The sequence below is a fragment of the Rhipicephalus microplus genome, unplaced genomic scaffold, assembly GCF_043290135.1.
Source record: "Rhipicephalus microplus isolate Deutch F79 unplaced genomic scaffold, USDA_Rmic scaffold_124, whole genome shotgun sequence".
NCBI classification, from domain to species: Eukaryota; Metazoa; Arthropoda; class Arachnida; order Ixodida; family Ixodidae; genus Rhipicephalus; species Rhipicephalus microplus.
The window spans coordinates 167501-180000 of NW_027464696.1; the positions used below are offsets into that span (position 1 = coordinate 167501).

Genomic DNA, 12500 nt, shown 5'->3' on the forward strand with positions numbered 1-12500 from the left:
CCCTCGTTCTTCCGTGCTTCCTCTTTCGGCAAGTCGTTGCGGCACCTTCCCAAAGCGCGCAGACCCGCTAATCGCGACGAGCGCGACGTGGCCGTGCCGCCTTTCCCTCGGCAGCAAGCAAAACGCCTGGCAACGTCGACGCTCCCCTAACCGCGATCTCGCACCGTGTTTCGTGTGGCGAATTCAAAAGCCGGCCGGCGCTGCTGCAACCATTACGGTCGGTACGCATACGCCGCGGAGGGCGGGACGGTCATCGGAGCGTGCGGTTCCTCCATCGAGTACTGCGCACCTCGGCCGTCGCATCGCCGTGCCATGACCGGCCGCGCGTCAACGCGAACCGGTGCCAGCGAGATCCCTCGCCTGCAAGAACCGACCGGCAGCCTCCGTCACCCGAGGACGCGGAGGCGCTTGCCGCGGACGGCGGGACGGTATGCACTGGTGCACAGCGGACCCGTCACATCGCCAGTTCCTTGACCGACCGCCGACGCTTGTGCCGTTCCTCTCGTACTTGGCAGTCGCCGCGCGATTGTCGGGTCTCGTTCTTGCACGCTCGAACGGTCGGGAGGGCACTCGGCTGGCGTTTCGGGAACGCGCAGCCTCGCCTTCTACCGACGTAACCACGACTCGCCGTTCGCGCTCCGCCGCTCCTGTTTACAGTACTAGGCGGTCCCGCAGCGGTCGGGTCGCGCATTTCGAGCGCTTCGAGCCACGGTGCAGTGGCGGGTCGAAAGCCGACCTATGAGTGCGTTGCGCCGTTTGTACCCGCGTCCGCCACCTGGCCGACCGTCCAAGGTCGCGGTGTTGGCGTCCGCTGGGCGCAACAATTTGTCACGGGGTGCCGCTCCACATTCAGGCAGCCCCGTGGGGAAAAGCCGACCCCGCGTCCAAACGGGGTCAGCGGCAGAAAGTGTCGGGCGCAGACGCAGCCGAGGCGCTCACCCTTCACAATCCGTTAATGATCCTTCCGCAGGTTCACCTACGGAAACCTTGTTACGACTTTTACTTCCTCTAAATGATCAAGTTTGGTCATCTTTCCAACAGACCGGCGCAACCGAAAGGCCGCGCCGGACATCGGTCCGAAGACCTCACTAAATCATTCAATCGGTAGTAGCGACGGGCGGTGTGTACAAAGGGCAGGGACGTAATCAACGCGAGCTTATGACTCGCGCTTACTGGGAATTCCTCGTTCAAGGGGAACAATTGCAAGCCCCTATCCCAATCACGAAAGAAGTTCCACGGGTTACCCAGTCTTTTCAGACAGGGATAAAGACACGCTGCTTCCTTCAGTGTAGCGCGCGTGCGGCCCCGGACATCTAAGGGCATCACAGACCTGTTATTGCTCTGTTTCGTGCGGCTAGGAGCCGCTTGTCCCTCTAAGAAGGTTGTAAGGTGCTGGGAACCCCGCACCTATTTAATAGGCTAGAGTCTCGTTCGTTATCGGAATTAACCAGACAAATCGCTCCACCAACTAAGAACGGCCATGCACCACCATCCACCGAATCAAGAAAGAGCTCTCAATCTGTCAATCCTCCCAGTGTCCGGGCCGGGTAAGTTTTCCCGTGTTGAGTCAAATTAAGCCGCAGGCTCCACTCCTGGTGGTGCCCTTCCGTCAATTCCTTTAAGTTTCAGCTTTGCAACCATACTTCCCCCGGAACCCAAATACTTTGGTTTCCCGGAAGCTGCCCGCCGAGTCATTTGAGTAACTCAGGCGGATCGCTGGTTGGCATCGTTTATGGTCAGAACTAGGGCGGTATCTGATCGCCTTCGAACCTCTGACTTTCGTTCTTGATCAATGAAAACATTCTTGGCAAATGCTTTCGCAGTAGTTCGTCTTGCGACGGTCCAAGAATTTCACCTCTAGCGCCGCAATACGAATGCCCCCGTCCGTCCCTCTTAATCATTACCTCGTATTCCAAAAACCAACAGAACAGAAACGAGGTCTTGTTCTATTATTCCATGCAAGTTTATTCAGGCGACTCGCCTGCGTTGAGCACTCTAATTTTTTCAAAGTAAAAGCACCGGCCATCTCGAGGCACACAATGAAGTGCACCAAGAAAGAACCGGCATGATGTTCAGTCCGAGCCGTCGCATCGGGTAGATGCACTACTCGTCTGGAACTGAGATCCAACTACGAGCTTTTTAACCGCAGCAGCTTTAGTATACGCTATTGGAGCTGGAATTACCGCGGCTGCTGGCACCAGACTTGCCCTCCAATTGATCCTCGTTAAAGGATTTAGAGTGTACTCATTTCAATTACGGGGCCTCAAAAGAGTCCCGTATTGTTATTTTTCGTCACTACCTCCCCGTGCCGGGAGTGGGTAATTTGCGCGCCTGCTGCCTTCCTTGGATGTGGTAGCCGTTTCTCAGGCTCCCTCTCCGGAATCGAACCCTGATTCTCCGTTACCCGTAACAACCATGGTAAGCAAGTAACCTACCATCGAAAGTTGATAAGGCAGACACTTGAAAGAAACGTCGCCGGCTCGTGGCCATGCGATCAGCACAAAGTTATCCAGAGTCACCACACAATACGGGCCGAAACCCGATCGATCTTGGTCTAATAAAAGCACCCGTTACCCAAAGGGCTCCAGGCTCACTGCATGTATTAGCTCTAGAATTGCCACAGTTATCCAAGTAGGAAGAAACGATCTAAGGAACCATAACTGATTTAATGAGCCATTCGCGGTTTCGCCTTATTTCGGCATGTACTTAGACATGCATGGCTTAATCTTTGAGACAAGCATATGATTACTGGCAGGATCAACCAGGTAATCGTTCGACTGCGCGTCCGTCCTCGCCTTCGGCGGGCCGGACGCAGTCTGTGTGCGGCGGAGGCCACCTTCAGGCGCCCCAACACGCTTATTTTGCACTCCGAGATGACGGCGTTCGAGCTCGCTACGGCACAACCTTCCCGAAAGACGAGTGGGAGCCGTGCGGCAAGAAGCACGTTCATGCTCGCTCTTTTTCGTTGCATCGACTCGGTCGCGCCGTGCGGGTTGCCCAAGCCCGCTGCACTGTCGGTGGACCGGCCGGAACTAGCAACGGAGCCGAGACCGCAAAGCCGCCAGACGACGGGTCACGCCCGCGTCTTCGGCGCTTTCGCATCTGAATCGCCCGAGGACGACACGGAACACACCTCGATATCGTGGTAAAACGGCACCGTCCGACAACCAGCCCCTAACGCATCAAGCGGATGAGGCTGCAGACGACTGCCGTGGATTCCCCTGGAGCAGACCCGAGGACACGCTTGACGAGGCCGAAGCCCGCCGCATATCAGACACCCGGTCGCTTTCGCGTACGCCGCTCACGAGAACCCCCACATAATAGCAGCGATAAGTACCCAGACCTCCTTGGGCACTAATACGAGCGTACTCGAGAAAATTTCACCGCGGGTGTGCCCCGAAACGTGTGGCACGTTGAGCGTGCCACAAGTCTACGTCGCTCTCAAACCCGCCGAGGTCGTAGAATTTGCGACCCTACTCACGAAATTGCCACCGAGGATACGGCCGCAAACGTACCGCACCTTGGGTAGGCCACGAGTTTGTGCAACACTACGCTGACGGCACAGCACCGAGGTCGTGCGCGCACGCACGGGAAAATTCCGCCGCGGTTTCTGCCGAAAACGTGAGGCACCACGACTCTCCGCAAGTTCGCGTCGACTGCGAAAGACCGAAGTCGTGAACGACGTGTCCGCTACTCGCCGCCGACACGCTGGACACCAAACGTACAACGAATCGACGGCGTCGTAGAGGCCCACGACGCGGTTTTCCTTAACGACGTCTCGGCGTGGCACCGACAGGTTAGAACGGCCGACCAACGTTCCCTGTCCGCCGTTCGGCTCAGTCGAAGGGCTCGGCGACTTCGGCAACGCTGCGAAGCCGCACGGTGACGCACGCCATGTCCCCATTTTTTTTTTCTTTCTGCGTCTGCCGGGGTGCCCCTATAATAGCAGCGATAAGCACCCAGACCGCCGTGGGTCGCTCGCCCCGGCTGACGTGGTTTTTCGTACTCCTGCGGCGGTCGCCGTCAAGCACGTCCAAATACGCTACTTTCGTGGGCGCATTCACGCTCTTTCGCTTCGCCGGAGTGCCAGCACTCACTCTGCCAAAAACGGCGAACATCCGAGCGGCGGTTCCCACTTTTGCGTCGGCGTCGCAAACCCCGCCCCGGCAGACGAGGTTTGCCGTACTCGTGCGACGGTGGCCGGCGGGCACGTCGAAAGACGCCGATATCGTGCGCGAATTGGCGCACCTTGGCTTCACAGGAGTGCCGCCACTGACTCCTCCAAAAACGGCGAAGATCCGAGCGGCGCTTCCCACTTTCGCATCGGCGTCCCGAACTCCGCCCCGGCTGACGCGGTTTACCGTACTCGTGCGACGGTCGCCGGCGAGCACGTGGAAAGACGCCGATATCGTGCCCGAATCGGCTCCGTTCGGCTTCGCCGGAGTGCCAGCACTGGCTCGGCGAAAGACGACGAACATCCGAGCGACGGTTCTCACTATTGCGTACGCGTCGCAAACCCCGCCCCGGCAGACGCACTTTGCCGTACTCGTGCGACGGTCGCCGGCGAGCACGTAGAAAGACGCCGATATCGTGCCGGAATCGGCCCCGTTTGGCTTCGCCGGAGTGCCAGCACTCACTCGGCCACAAACGGCGAACATCCGAGCGGCGGTTCCCACTTAGCCGTCGGCGTCCCGAACTCCGCCCCGGCAGACGCGGTTGCCGAGCTCGTGCGACTAGCGACCGCGAAGCCGTCTCGCGACGCCGCTTTCGTGCGCGGCTCCCACTGCGACCTGGGTCACCCGAGGTCGACGAGCAAAAAAGAATGTCGAAAAAAAAATTTTTTTTTTTTTGCGTCTGCCGGGGTGCCCCTATAATAGCAGCGATAAGCACCCAGACCGCCATGGGTCGCTCGCCCCGGCTGACGTGGTTTTTCGTTTTCCTGCGGTGGTCGTCGTCAAGCACGTCCAAACACGCCACTTTCGTGGGCGCATTCGCGCTCTTTCGCTTCGCCGGAGTGCCAGCACTCACTCTGCCAAAAACGGCGAACATCCTAGTGGCGGTTCCCACTTTTGCGTCGGCGTCGCCAACCCCGCCCCGGCATACGCGGTTTGCCGTACTCGTGCGGCGGTGGCCGGCGGGCACGTCGAAAGACACCGATATCGTGCGCGAGTCGATGCTTCTTGGTCTCGCAGGAGGGCCGCCACTCACTCCTGCAAAAACGGCGAAGATCCGAGCGGCGCTTCCCACTTTTTCGTCGGCGTCGCAAACCTCGCCCCGGCAGACGCGCTTTGCCGTACTCGTGCGACGGTCGCCGGCGAGCACGTCGAAATACGCCGATATCGTGCCCGAATCGGCCCCGTTTCGCTTCGCCGGAGTGCCAGCACTCGCTCGGCCAAAGACGACGAACATCCGAGCGACGGTTCCCACTATTGCGTACGCGTCGCAAACCCCGCCCCGGCAGACGCGGTTTGCCGTACTCGTGCGGCGGTGGCCGGCGGGCACGTCGAAAGACGCCGATATCGTGCACGAATTGGCGCTCCTTGGCTTCACCGGAGTGCCAGCACTCACTCGGCCAAAAACGGCGAACATCCGAGCAGCGGTACCCACTTAGCCGTCGGCATCCCGAACTCCGCGCCGGCTGACGCGGTTGCCGAGCTCGTGCGACTAGCGACCGCGAACGCGTCTCGCGACGCCGCTTTCGTGCGCGGCTCCCATTGCGACCTGGGTTACCCGAGCTCGACCAGCAAAAAAGAAGGTCGAAAAAAAATTTTTTTTTTTCTGCGTCTGCCGGGGTGCCCCTATAATAGCAGCGATAAGCACCCAGACCGCCGTGGGTCGCTCGCCCCGGCTGACGTGGTTTTTCGTACTCCTGCAGCGGTCGCCGTCAAGCACGTCCAAATACGCCACTTTCGTGGGCGCATTCGCGCTCTTTCGCGTCGCCGGAGTGCCAGCACTCACTCTGCCAAAAACGGCCAACATCCGAGCGGCGGTTCCCACTTTTGCGTCGGCGTCGTAAACCCCGCCCCGGCAGACGCGGTTTGCCCTACTCGTGCGACGGTCGCCGGCGAGCGCGTCGAAAGACGCCGATATCGTGCGCTAATTGGCGCTCCTTGGCTTCTCCGGAGTGCCGCCACTCACTCCTCCAAAAACGGCGAAGATCCGAGCGGCGTTCTCCACTTTCGCATCGGCGTCCCGAACTCCGCCCGGGCTGACGCGGTTTACCGTACTCGTGCGACGGTCGCCGGCGGGCACGTCGAAAGACGCCGATATCGTGCCGTAATCGGCCCCGTTTGGCTTCGCCCGAGTGCCAGCACTCACTCGGCCAAAAACGGCGAACATCCGAGCAGCGTTTCCCACTTTCGCATCGGCGTCCCGAAGCCCGCCCCGGCAGACGCGGTTTGCCCTACTCGAGCGACGGTCGCCGGCGATCACGTCGAAAGGCGCCGAATTCGTGCACGAATCGATGCTTCTTGGTCTCGCAGGAGGGCCGCCACTCACTCCTGCAAAAACGGCGAAGATCCGAGTTGCGCTTCCCACTTTTTCGTCGGCGTCCCGAACTACGCCCCGGCTGACGCGGTTTACCGTACTCGTGCGACGGTCGCCGGCGGTCACTTCAAAATACGCCGATTTCGTGGGCGCATTCACGCTGTTTCGCTTCCCCGGAGTGCCAACACTCACTCTGCCGAAAGCGGCGATCATCCGAGCGGCGGTTCCCACTTTTGCGTCGGCTTCGCAAACGGCGCCCCGGCAGACGCGCTCGTGCGACGTACTCGTGCGACGGTCGCCGGCGAGCACGTCGAAAGACGCCGATATCGTGCTCGAATCGACCCCGTTTCGCTTCGCCGGAGTGCTGCCAGTCACGGCGCAGAAAACGGCGAACAAGTGTTTTTTTTTTTTTCCTAGAATTTGTGTTATAGAAGGCACATTTGATATCGGACGATAATTTTCAACTTTATCACGCGCACCGATTTTCGTGTAGAGGTTTGCAAATTTATGGGAATTTCTCCACTTGGAATAATGCGATTTAGTAGTACTACGAGAACTTCATGGATGTACTCAAGGGTACGGGGCAAGTCAGTTACGTCAACACCTGCAGATTATTTACACTTCAAACTGAAAATTGTTGGTTGTGAGTCCTCGTGTGATATTAAAGGCCGATTCGCTAACACATAGAACAAAGAAAGAAAGGAAGAAAAAACGCCCGCGCTCGCTCAAGAAACCTGGGTTCGCAACAAGTGGCAACAACAAGCAACCGAGCGAGTGCGCCAAAACCCGTGGCGGCCGAACAAACGCGAAGTCCCAACCGCGTCAGCCGGGGCGGCACGGGACAGGAAAAATCACTTCAGCCGGGGCGGCGGGGCACCGAATAAACCTCGTCACCTCGTCGCAGGATAAAAGAGGAAACAAAAAGTCTAAACAGCGTCTGCTGGAGCGAATGCGTAATAAAACAACAACAACAACAAAAAAAAAAACACCCGCGCTCAAGAAGTCTGCAATCACCACAAAAGGCGACTGTGACCGAGCAGCGTCAGCCGGGGCCGTGCGGAAACGGAAAAACCGCGACTACCGGGGCGTCGAGGCACCGAAAAATCCACTTCAGCCGCGGCGAAAAAAAAAACAAAAAGAAAGACGGAGGGGGGGGGGGGGAACCACGTCTGCCGGGGCGAAGGAAAAAAAAAAACGCGTCTGCCGGGGCGAGCCCGGGTGCGGCACCACCGGGAAAACTGTGGCAAACAGACATGGCGATCGAGTGAGTGGGCCGCCAGCCAGGCTCAGCCAAAAAGTGCAAAGTCCGAACTGCGTCAGCCGGGGCGGCAAAAACCGCGTCAGCCGGGGCGGCGCAAAAAACCGCGTCTGCCGGGGCGGCACGAAACCGCGTCAGCCGGGGCGGCGCGAAAACTGCGTCAGCCGGGGCGAAAGAAAAAAAAAAAACGCGTCTGCCGGGGCAAGCCCGGGTGCGGCACCACCGGGAAAACTGTGGCAAACAGACATGGCGATCGAGTGAGTGGGCCGCCAGCCAGGCACAGCCGAAAAGTGCAAAGTCCGAACCGTGTCAGCCGGGGCGGCAAAAACCGCGTCAGCCGGGGCGGCGCGAAAACCGCGTCTGCCGGGGCGGCGCGAAAACTGCGTCAGCCGGGGCGAGCCCGGGTGCGGCACCACCGGGAAAACTGTGGCTAACAGACATGGCGATCGAGTGAGTGGGCCACCAGCCAGGCTCAGCCGAAAAGTGCTAAGTCCGAACTGCGTCAGCCGGGGCGGCAAAAACCGCGTCAGCCGGGGCGGCAAAAACCGCGTCAGCCGGGGCGGCGCAAAAACCGCGTCTGCCGGGGCGGCACGAAACCGCGTCAGCCGGGGCGGCGCGAAAACTGCGTCAGCCGGGGCGAGCCCGGGTGCGGCACCACCGGGAAAACTGTGGCAAACAGACATGGCGATCGAGTGAGTGGGCCGCCAGCCAGGCTCAGCCAAAAAGTGCCAAGTCCGAACTGCGTCAGCCGGGGCGGCAAAAAACCGCGTCAGCCGGGGCGGCGCAAAAAACCGCGTCTGCCGGGGCGGCGCGAAAACCGCGTCTGCCGGGGCGGCGCGAAAACTGCGTCAGCCGGGGCGAAAGAAAAAAAAAACGCGTCTGCCGGGGCGAGCCCGGGTGCGGCACCACCGGGAAAACTGTGGCAAACAGACATGGCGATCGAGTGAGTGGGCCGCCAGCCAGGCACAGCCGAAAAGTGCCAAGTCCGAACTGCGTCTGCCGGGGCGGCACGAAACCGCGTCAGCCGGGGCGGCGCGAAAACTGCGTCAGCCGGGGCGAAAGAAAAAAAAAACGCGTCTGCCGGGGCGAGCCCGGGTGCGGCACCACCGGGAAAACTGTGGCAAACAGACATGGCGATCGAGTGAGTGGGCCGCCAGCCAGGCTCAGCCAAAAAGTGCAAAGTCCGAACTGCGTCAGCCGGGGCGGCAAAAACCGCGTCAGCCGGGGCGGCGCAAAAAACCGCGTCTGCCGGGGCGGCACGAAACCGCGTCAGCCGGGGCGGCGCGAAAACTGCGTCAGCCGGGGCGAAAGAAAAAAAAAAAAACGCGTCTGCCGGGGCAAGCCCGGGTGCGGCACCACCGGGAAAACTGTGGCAAACAGACATGGCGATCGAGTGAGTGGGCCGCCAGCCAGGCACAGCCGAAAAGTGCAAAGTCCGAACCGTGTCAGCCGGGGCGACGCAAAAACCGCGTCAGCCGGGGCGGCGCGAAAACCGCGTCAGCCGGGGCGGCACGAAACCGCGTCAGCCGGGGCGGCGCGAAAACTGCGTCAGCCGGGGCGGCGCGAAAACCTCGTCAGCCGGGGCGAGCGAAAAGGGGGGGGGGGAACCACGTCTGCCGGGGCGAAAGAAAAAAAAAACGCGTCTGCCGGGGCGAGCCCGGGTGCGGCACCACCGGGAAGACTGTGGCAAACAGACATGGCGATCGAGTGAGTGGGCCGCCAGCCAGGCTCAGCCCAAAAAGTGCTAAGTCCGAACTGCGTCAGCCGGGGCGGCAAAAACCGCGTCAGCCGGGGCGGCGCGAAAACCGCGTCTGCCGGGGCGGCGCGAAAACTGCGTCAGCCGGGGCGAGCCCGGGTGCGGCACCACCGGGAAAACTGTGGCTAACAGACATGGCGATCGAGTGAGTGGGCCACCAGCCAGGCTCAGCCAAAAAGTGCTAAGTCCGAACTGCGTCAGCCGGGGCGGCAAAAACCGCGTCAGCCGGGGCGGCAAAAACCGCGTCAGCCGGGGCGGCGCAAAAACCGCGTCTGCCGGGGCGGCACGAAACCGCGTCAGCCGGGGCGGCGCGAAAACTGCGTCAGCCGGGGCGAGCCCGGGTGCGGCACCACCGGGAAAACTGTGGCAAACAGACATGGCGATCGAGTGAGTGGGCCGCCAGCCAGGCTCAGCCAAAAAGTGCCAAGTCCGAACTGCGTCAGCCGGGGCGGCAAAAAACCGCGTCAGCCGGGGCGGCGCAAAAAACCGCGTCTGCCGGGGCGGCGCGAAACCGCGTCAGCCGGGGCGGCGCGAAAACTGCGTCAGCCGGGGCGGCGCGAAAACCTCGTCAGCCGGGGCGAGCGAAAAGGGGGGGGGGGAACCACGTCTGCCGGGGCGAAAGAAAAAAAAAACGCGTCTGCCGGGGCGAGCCCGGGTGCGGCACCACCGGGAAGACTGTGGCAAACAGACATGGCGATCGAGTGAGTGGGCCGCCAGCCAGGCTCAGCCCAAAAAGTGCTAAGTCCGAACTGCGTCAGCCGGGGCGGCAAAAACCGCGTCAGCCGGGGCGGCGCGAAAACCGCGTCTGCCGGGGCGGCGCGAAAACTGCGTCAGCCGGGGCGAGCCCGGGTGCGGCACCACCGGGAAAACTGTGGCTAACAGACATGGCGATCGAGTGAGTGGGCCACCAGCCAGGCTCAGCCAAAAAGTGCCAAGTCCGAACTGCGTCAGCCGGGGCGGCAAAAACCGCGTCAGCCGGGGCGGCAAAAACCGCGTCAGCCGGGGCGGCGCAAAAACCGCGTCTGCCGGGGCGGCACGAAACCGCGTCAGCCGGGGCGGCGCGAAAACTGCGTCAGCCGGGGCGAGCCCGGGTGCGGCACCACCGGGAAAACTGTGGCAAACAGACATGGCGATCGAGTGAGTGGGCCGCCAGCCAGGCTCAGCCAAAAAGTGCCAAGTCCGAACTGCGTCAGCCGGGGCGGCAAAAAACCGCGTCAGCCGGGGCGGCGCAAAAAACCGCGTCTGCCGGGGCGGCGCGAAAACCGCGTCTGCCGGGGCGGCGCGAAAACTGCGTCAGCCGGGGCGAAAGAAAAAAAAAAACGCGTCTGCCGGGGCGAGCCCGGGTGCGGCACCACCGGGAAAACTGTGGCAAACAGACATGGCGATCGAGTGAGTGGGCCGCCAGCCAGGCACAGCCGAAAAGTGCCAAGTCCGAACTGCGTCTGCCGGGGCGGCACGAAACCGCGTCAGCCGGGGCGGCGCGAAAACTGCGTCAGCCGGGGCGAAAGAAAAAAAAAAACGCGTCTGCCGGGGCGAGCCCGGGTGCGGCACCACCGGGAAAACTGTGGCAAACAGACATGGCGATCGAGTGAGTGGGCCGCCAGCCAGGCTCAGCCAAAAAGTGCAAAGTCCGAACTGCGTCAGCCGGGGCGGCAAAAACCGCGTCAGCCGGGGCGGCGCGAAAACCGCGTCTGCCGGGGCGGCGCGAAAACTGCGTCAGCCGGGGCGAGCCCGGGTGCGGCACCACCGGGAAAACTGTGGCTAACAGACATGGCGATCGAGTGAGTGGGCCACCAGCCAGGCTCAGCCAAAAAGTGCTAAGTCCGAACTGCGTCAGCCGGGGCGGCAAAAACCGCGTCAGCCGGGGCGGCAAAAACCGCGTCAGCCGGGGCGGCGCAAAAACCGCGTCTGCCGGGGCGGCACGAAACCGCGTCAGCCGGGGCGGCGCGAAAACTGCGTCAGCCGGGGCGAGCCCGGGTGCGGCACCACCGGGAAAACTGTGGCAAACAGACATGGCGATCGAGTGAGTGGGCCGCCAGCCAGGCTCAGCCAAAAAGTGCCAAGTCCGAACTGCGTCAGCCGGGGCGGCAAAAAACCGCGTCAGCCGGGGCGGCGCAAAAAACCGCGTCTGCCGGGGCGGCGCGAAAACCGCGTCTGCCGGGGCGGCGCGAAAACTGCGTCAGCCGGGGCGAAAGAAAAAAAAAAACGCGTCTGCCGGGGCGAGCCCGGGTGCGGCACCACCGGGAAAACTGTGGCAAACAGACATGGCGATCGAGTGAGTGGGCCGCCAGCCAGGCACAGCCGAAAAGTGCCAAGTCCGAACTGCGTCTGCCGGGGCGGCCCGAAACCGCGTCAGCCGGGGCGGCGCGAAAACTGCGTCAGCCGGGGCGAAAGAAAAAAAAAACGCGTCTGCCGGGGCGAGCCCGGGTGCGGCACCACCGGGAAAACTGTGGCAAACAGACATGGCGATCGAGTGAGTGGGCCGCCAGCCAGGCACAGCCGAAAAGTGCTAAGTCCGAACTGCGTCTGCCGGGGCGGCACGAAACCGCGTCAGCCGGGGCGGCGCGAAAACCGCGTCTGCCGGGGCGGCACGAAACCGCGTCAGCCGGGGCGGCGCGAAAACTGCGTCAGCCGGGGCGAGCCCGGGTGCAGCACCACCGGGAAAACTGTGGCAAACAGACATGGCGATCGAGTGAGTGGGCCGCCAGCCAGGCACAGCCGAAAAGTGCTAAGTCCGAACTGCGTCAGCCGGGGCGGCAAAAACCGCGTCAGCCGGGGCGGCGCAAAAACCGCGTCTGCCGGGGCGAATGCAAAAAAAAACAAAGAAAAAAGCCCGCGCTTAATCAAAAGAAAACAAAGAAAAAAGCTTGCGCTTAATCAAAAGAAAACAAACAAAAAAAGTTCGCGCTTAAGCCTGGCGGTGGAACCACCGGGGCAAACAGACCTGGCGATCGAGTGAGTGGGCCGCCAGCCGGGGTGAGCCAAAAAGTGCAAAGTCCG

General features: G+C 61.7%; 1 non-coding gene across 1 annotated transcript; it reads right to left on the reverse strand.

The window, feature by feature from the left end:
* Positions 1-953: 953 nt before the first annotated feature.
* On the reverse strand, positions 954-2768 carry LOC142790805 (small subunit ribosomal RNA). Its single transcript, XR_012889784.1, has one exon. It is a non-coding gene; the product is annotated as a small subunit ribosomal RNA (ribosomal RNA).
* Positions 2769-12500: the final 9732 nt, after the last annotated feature.